Below are 8,383 nucleotides of genomic sequence, written 5' to 3'. Positions count from 1 at the left end.
TCCTACCCCTCCTTCTCCAGCCCCATATCCTACCAAGGTAATAGCTGGCAGCAAATCCTGAGAAACGATATGACTTGTGTTCATGTCAAATCCAGCTCTCCCACCCATGCAACTGGGCACATGCAGACCCTATAGGGAAGCTCCCACATTAGGACATCCCTCCAAGACTGCCATAGGTAACTGTTTCACCTATTTACATAGAGACAGAGAAAGATAAGCAAAATGAAAAGACAGAGGAATTTGTCTTAATTGGAAGAGCAACAGAAAAGCCCTGAATAAAAGAACTAATGAAACAGAAATAAACAATTTACTAGATAAAGAATTCAAAGAGGTAGTAATAAGAATGCTAACTGAATTAGGGACAAGAATAGATGAATACAGCGAGAATTTTAACAAGGAACTAAAAAATATAAAAAAGAACCAGTCAGAATTGAACAATACAATAACAAATAAAAAACTCACTAGAAAGAATGAACAGCAGGCTTGGGAAGTTTTCAGCCATAATTTCATTCTACCAGGCCATCATTACCTACATACCAACCAACCAACGACAATACAAAAAAAGAAAACGATAGGCCAATGTCTTTGATGAATATAGATATAAAAATCCTCAACAAACTATTAGCAAATAGAATTCAACAATAAATAAAAAAGATCATACACCATGATCAAGTGGGAATTATTCCAGGAACAGAAGGATGGTTCAATATTCACAAATCAATCAATGTGATACACCACATTAACGAAAGGAAGGATAAAAATTACATGACCATTTCAATAGATGCAGACAAAGCATTTGACAAAATTCAGCATCCCTTCGTGATAAATACTCTCATCAAAGTGGGTATAGTGGAGGCATATCTTAACATAATAAAGGCCATTTATGACAAACTCTCAGCTAACTTCATACACAATGTTGAAAAGCTGAAAGCTTTTCCTCTAAAAATCAGAAACAAGAGAAGGATGCCCATTCTCGCCACTTCCATTTAACATATATTGGAAGTCTTAACCACAGCAGTCAGACAAGAAAAAAAAGGTGTCCAAATTAGAAGGGAAAGAAAACTGTCACTATTTGCAGATGACATAATATCATGTGTAGACAACCCTAAAGTCTCCACAAAAAAAACTATTCAAACTAATAAATGTATTCAGTAAAGTTACAGGACACAAGATTAATATACAAAAATTTGTTGCATTTCTATATACTAATAATGAACTATCAGAAAGAGAACTTAAGGAAACAATTCAATTTACAATCACATCAAAGAGAATAAAATACCTAGGAATAAACTTAACCAAGGAGGTGAAAGACCTGTACTCTGAAAACTATAAAATTGATGAAGGAACTTGAAAATGAAACAAAGAAATGGGAAGACATCTTGTGTTCTTTGACTGGAAGAATTAATATTCTTAAAATGTCCATAAGACCCTGAATTCCCAAAGCAGTCTTGAGAGAAAATAATAAATCTGGAGGTATTATGGTCCCTGACTTCAGATTATACTACAAGGCTACTGTAATCAAAACAGCAGGATACTGGTGCAAAAACAGACACACAGATCAACAGAATAGAGAGCCCAGAAATAAACCCACACACTTATGGTCAATTAATCTATTACAGAGGAGGCAAGAATATACCATGGAGGAAAGACAGTCTCTTCAATAAATGGTGCTGGGAAAACTGGACACTGTATGTAAAAGGATGAGATTAGAACATTTCCTCACACTATATACAAAAATAAACTCAAAATGGATTAAAGACCTAAATGTAAGACCGAAACCATAAAACTCCTAGAAGAGAACACAGGCAGAACATCTTTGACATAAACCGTAGCAATATTTTTTTGGATCTGTCTCCTAAGGCAGAAGAAATAAAAGAAAAAAATGGGGTACCTGATTAAACTTAAAAGTTTTGGCACAGCAAAGGAAACCATCGACAAAATGAAAAGGCAACCTAGTGAATGGGAGAAAATATTTGCAAATGATATGACCAATAAGGGGTTAATATCCAAAATTTATAAACAGCTCATACAACTCAATTTCAAAAGAACAAAGAACCAATTAACAAATGGGCAGAAGACTGGAATAGACATTTTTCCAAAAAAGACATACAGGTGGCCAACAGGTACATGAAGAAATGTTCAACATCACTAATCATCAGAGAAATGCACATCAAACCCACAATGAGATATCACCTCACACCTGTCAAAATGGCTATCATCAAAAAGTCTACAAATAACAAATGTTGGTGAGGATGTGGAGAAAAGGGAACCCCACTGTTGGTATAAATACAAATTGGTGCAGCCACTATGGAAAACAGTATGGAGGCTCCTCAAAAAACTAAAAATAGAACTGCTATATGATCCAGCAATTCCACTCCTCCGTATATATCCAAAGAAAATGAAAACACTAATTCGAAGGTATATACACCCCAATGTTTATAGCAGCATTATCTACAATTGCCAAACTATGGAAGCAACCTAAGTGCCCATCAACAAACTAATGGATAAAGAAGACATGTTATACATATACAATAGAATATTACTCAGCCATAAAAAAGGATGAAATTCTGCCATTTGCAGCAACATGGATGGACCTGGAGAGTATTATGTTTAGTGAAATAAGTCACACAGAGAAAAACAAATACTCTTATGTTATCACGTATATGTGGAATCTAAAAAAATAAAACAATCAAACCCAAACAGACTCACAGATATAGAGAACAAACTAGTGGTTACCGGGGAGAGAGAGAAGGAGGGATTAAGAAATACAAACTACTAGTTATAAAATTAATATGCCACAAGGATATAATGTACAGCACAGAGAAATAAAGACATTATTTTGAAATAACTTAAAAAACAGTATAGTCTATAAAAATACTGAATCACTATGATGTACACCTGAAACTAATATTGTAAATTACATGTCCATTAAAAAATGGAGAAAAAAGTCAAACCAAAAAAAATCATTATGCTATACACCTTAAACTTATACAGTGCTGTACATCAATTATATCTCAATAAAATTGGAAGAGAAAAAAGAGTGAATTCTAACGTAAATTATGGACTTTGGGTGATTATAATATGTCAGTATAGACTTATCAATTGTAACAAGTATACCACTCTGTTGGGGGATGTTGATAACGGAGAAGGCTGTGCATGTGTGCAGTAGACCAGATAGGAGATATCTCTGCACCTTCCCTTCTATTTTGCTGTGAACCTAAAACTGCTCTACAAAAATAGTCTCTAATAAAAATAATACAAATATAAATGTGAAAAAATTAAATGATTAATTTTCTAAAAGACTGGATTAACAGTTAATAGAAGATCAACATACCTGAGAAGATCAATAACCATAGGATTAAAAGAGTAATGTTGTGAAACAACTATCATTAAAGAGGTTTCCAAGCCCAGATAGATCTATAAATTTTAAGTAGCATATAATTTCCATGGCATAGAAATTATTTTAGACCATAGATGAAAATGGGAGTTTCTCAAATGATTTCATGAAATTTAGATACCTTGATACCAAAATTTAACAAATACTGGAAAAAATAGACATTACAAAACAATCATACTTATTAATATATATGAAAAATACTATAAAGTACTAGCAAATAATATATCTGACTTGTATTTATGCAATGAATGCAGGTATGGTCTCTTACTAGGCATACTTAATGAATCACAGTATCACTAAGACATAGCAGAAAAAACAGCATAAAAATTTATATGGCTGCTCAAAAGGCATTTGATAAAATTCCACACCCATTCCAAACTTAAAAAAAATTCTGAAAGTTTTGAATAATAAGTTGCAAAAAGCAAACACAAAATTATTGGAAAGGAAATAAATTATCACTATTTATAGATAATGACTACTTAGAAAACTAGAGAATCATCTGAATAAATATGAGATGTACCAAGAGCTACTCTAGGTGCTAGAAATAGAAGATATAGTAAGGAAAATTCCATTCCTTATAATATGAATATTAATGTTTTTCACATGTATGAAATCCCACTACACATACATAATTTATTATATATACATATGTAAATATATGTAAATAAAAATTAATGCAACAAATTAACAAGAAAAGAAGTGCAATGGCTATGTGAGAAAATCTTCAAAATTTTCCTAAAGGACATACAACCTTACTTTAATAAAATTTCCTTGATAGGAAGAATAAATGTGGACAGAATTGCAAATTTTCCAAAATTTAACATATAAGTTCATTGAATTACGAAGTACAACTAGATTTTTTTATTTCAAGTAGCAATTCATTTATAAGGATAAATTGTAAAACTAAAAAAAGTCTGGGAAAAAAGGGTACCAGATCCCAAATATATTTTAAAAGAAACAATTATCAGAATATGTTACCATTGACGCATTATTCGGACAATGAATACAGAAGAACTGAGTTTCCCAAAATTGTTACATTTGGATGTGTATAGGAGTATGATGTTGAAGAGATACAGTCACCTTGTATTTAACGTCAGTAATCCATATATGAAAATCAGATATTCTGTGTAAAAGACCTAACCAAGAATATTTAACTGCAATATTGGAAATAACTGAATATTTCCAATACTTTAAATGGGAAAAAATTATAGTGCAATATACTTTACCGAAAACCCTCAACCAATTTCCTAAAACAAAACTACTACACAGTAAAACTATATTATGATATAAACTGCTTAAAACATTGATTCCCAATCACCAAAAAGATTTACGTGATTGATAACAAACCATTGCATCTTATTTAGTAATATGGCCTCTGAATTGCCTTTGAATTAATATTTAACTCCAGTAGAGGGTTAGGGGATGAGGCTCAAGAACAAAAAAGACCCTAGTTTTTTATAGTTAAAAAGTCCTTGCAAATATATGTGTGTATATATACACACACACATACACATAGACCAGATACATTAAAATTTAACATAGTGAATAAAATTATAAAAAGCAGAATAAAAGGTAAAAATGTATCTGACTCAACAGAAGAAACATTTTTTAAAAAATATAAAAGCACTGAAAGAAGCCATAAAGGTAATCATTCACATAATTGACTATGTTAAAAATGATAAACTTTTATGCATTAAAGCTCCATAAAGTCAGAGGCAAATCAGAGCCTGGAAAAATGTATTTGTTACATACATTACACATAAAGGGTTAACATTATATGTAAAGGATTTCTGGCAAACAATAAGTCAAAAATGAATAACTCAAAAGAAATTTGGACAAAAGACATGAACAGAACATTCACAAATAAAGACAAAAGGTAAATAAACATGTAAAAGTGTCCAAACTTATCCAAAACATAAGTTAAATCCAGACACCAATGTTTTCATCTATGAATCCTACAAACATGTAAAAACATGTTGGTATCCAGTGTTGATGTGACTAAGGGACAAACAGACTTCACATATTGGTTGAGAGGATGAACTGTTAAAATCTTTCTGGAGGGAAATTTGTCATTATTAGTCAAAAGCCTTAAAATCTGCATAATCTCTAATCTAAAATATGTTCCTCTGAAAACTTATCCTTTAAGGCTGTCTGGCAATATTTGACAAAAGCCTTAACAATGTACATAAACATCAACCTAAAAATTCTACTTACATAAATATACACTAAGATTCATGGACAAAGGTGTTGATCAAAGATTTCTAAATGTAAAAAAAACTGGAAATAAGCCAGTTTTCTAACAATAAGGAATTGATGAAATAAATTATGTTTCCCTGCTACATGCTCCTAAGGAACCTTTAAAAATCATGTTCTCAAAAGATATTTAAGGATTTTGGGGGAAAAGTTCTTTACAGCATGTTAAGTAAAATACCACCATATTGATTTATATAATGTTCCAATTTTGTAACACTTGTATATATATTAAACATATTTCTGTGTACCTGGGGAAATATATCTCCATATCAAGTTACATAGTTCTAAAAGCATAAAATGAGAAGGGAATATACCAAAATATTAACAATGTTCGTTTCTAGGTGGTAGCACTATAGTCAATTTTCAGTTTATTCTTTATACTGTTTGTATATGACTTTTATAATGCATAAACAATTGAATGATATAACATTAACCAAAAAAGCCTGCATGGTGAGCATGGATTTAGAACCAGGGGAATTATTTAAAAGATTCAAATTACTGTGACTTCCTTGGACATCTATCTTTTGTGACAGTATTGTTTCTATGCTGATATGGTCCTTTGTGACTGACATTTTTTTCTTGGGCTATACTAATGTATTGAGTTTACATTCATTTCTTTCTGGTTTTGGAGAATTTCTATCTCAGGACATGGAGAGACAGGGGTACAATTACCTAACTATAGCCGATTATGTTCCATAAACACGCTAACGTGGTCTGGGACTAGAGATAGTCCCAGACTATCTCTGGGACTAAAGTAGAGGGGATTTTGCTGTCTCCGTGTAGACCCGAACTGCAGTCTTATATAAAACCCAATGGTTAAAAAAAAAAACAAAAAAACCCAATGGTAATAACCTTATTTTTACTTGATATTTTCTTATGAGTATAAAAAAAAGCTCAGTGATGTGTGCGATTTACATTAAATGTGTTCCAGTTAAACATGGTTGGTTTTTATTGTTTGTTTTTTTTCAGCTTTGCCACTTTCTCTGGTTCTTTTCTACATAGTGGCTCTATTCGATTTTGAAGCCCAGGCATTGGTTCCGCTCTAATTTCACTAGGACTTAATGATGCAGTCCCATCCCTTCCTTCACTGCCGTGAGCTCAGTTTTATCTATTACTGCTCTCTGTCATCTTCCCTGCTTGACGCTCTGAACACTCAGGACTGCAACACTTTTGTTAAAAGGCCCAACCGCCTAAGCCCTATATTTATATATGTGAAAACCTTAACTGTATTTTTCCCAACCAAAAGGTTTCTTTTCACCTAACCACCTCTCTAATGTTTCTTGGTTTTCTTCTCCTTGAGTGAAATTGTTTGAAGCTCTCTCCCTCCCACCTGATCAGTAGCTTAGCTGGGTGTTATGTAAAATGAAGTTTGCATTCGATTGTTTCCATAGCAACCATCACACATAGGATTAGATATAAAACTGTTTTCTGATATAACTGCTTTCTGATAAAGGGCTTAGAGTTGCCAAACTAAGCTTTCTAGAACAAAACTTTGAAAAACACATTTAAGCAGAATTTAGTAACGTTGTGAATTAAGTATAGTGAAAGTTCGCTGTCAAAATGCAAATAACTTTAAGGGTATCTGTATTTTACTACCGTAAACCTTTTAATCTAAGAAAGAGTCTATAGCTTAGCAGATGGCGTTGCCCTCTCCTTTACAGACAAGATTGAGGCCATCTACCATGAACTCCTAAAAATTGCCTTGCTTCCATTTTATATCTTCTAACTCTACCTATCCTTTCCTCTTCCCTCCTAGCTTGAAAGAAGTGTCCTTCCTAGGTGGTAACCTTTTTGCTGTGCTCTTGTTTGCATCTCTTCCTGTCTTTCTGGGACCTTATTTCATCAATCATCTCCATCTTCAGTATCTCCATTGATTCCTTCCCCTCAGTCGACAGACATACGCAAATCTTCCTCTATGCTGTAAAACTGTTCTTTACCCCTGCTTCTTTTTCAAGTTACAGTTCTTTTTTTTAATTTATTTTTATTGGAGTATAGTTGATTTACAATGTTGTGTTAGTTTCTGCTATACAGCAAAGTGAATCAGTTACAGATACACGTATATCCACGCTTCTTTAGATTCTTTTCCCATATAGGTCATTACAGAGTATTGAGTAGAGTTCGCCGTGCTATACAGTAGGGTCCTACTGTACAGTTCTATCTTTCTAATCCTTCCATTTGTCATTTGCGGTCTCCATTTCCTCACCTCACATCCCTCTAATAACTTGCAATCTAGTTTCTAACCTCACTGGTTTACTGGATTTACTCTCAACAGAAACGCTCTTCCAATGAATAAATCCAGCGACCTCTTCTCTGTCCTTTTTTGGCTTGACCTCTTGACAGTTGTCAGCATAAGATGGCTACCTCCATCTCTCCTGCTTCCGAGACACTTAACGCTCCTATTCTGCATCCTGACTGTATCTCTTCAGTGTTCTTGTATTTTTGCTTTTACTGTCCACTATTTTAGCAATATTATAGGCACTTCTTAAGGGGCTACCTTTTGCTGCCTCCTCTTCTCATCCCACAGCTTCTCTACATCTTTGTTCCTCCCATGACTTCAAAACTGCCATAAACTATCTTCTTATTCTCGATCTCTCTGCTGAGTTTCAGGTCAGTATATTCAAATGCCAGGAAATCGATAGACCTATCTATGTATCCCAGAGGCTCCTCAAACTCAATATGTACATCTCTGAATTCATCTTCCACCCACCTACCTCATCCATCAAACTTGCTTCT

The sequence above is a fragment of the Stenella coeruleoalba genome (genome assembly GCF_951394435.1).
Source record: "Stenella coeruleoalba genome assembly, chromosome: X".
Lineage (NCBI taxonomy): Eukaryota > Metazoa > Chordata > Mammalia > Artiodactyla > Delphinidae > Stenella > Stenella coeruleoalba.
This window is presented reverse-complemented; position numbering follows the sequence as displayed.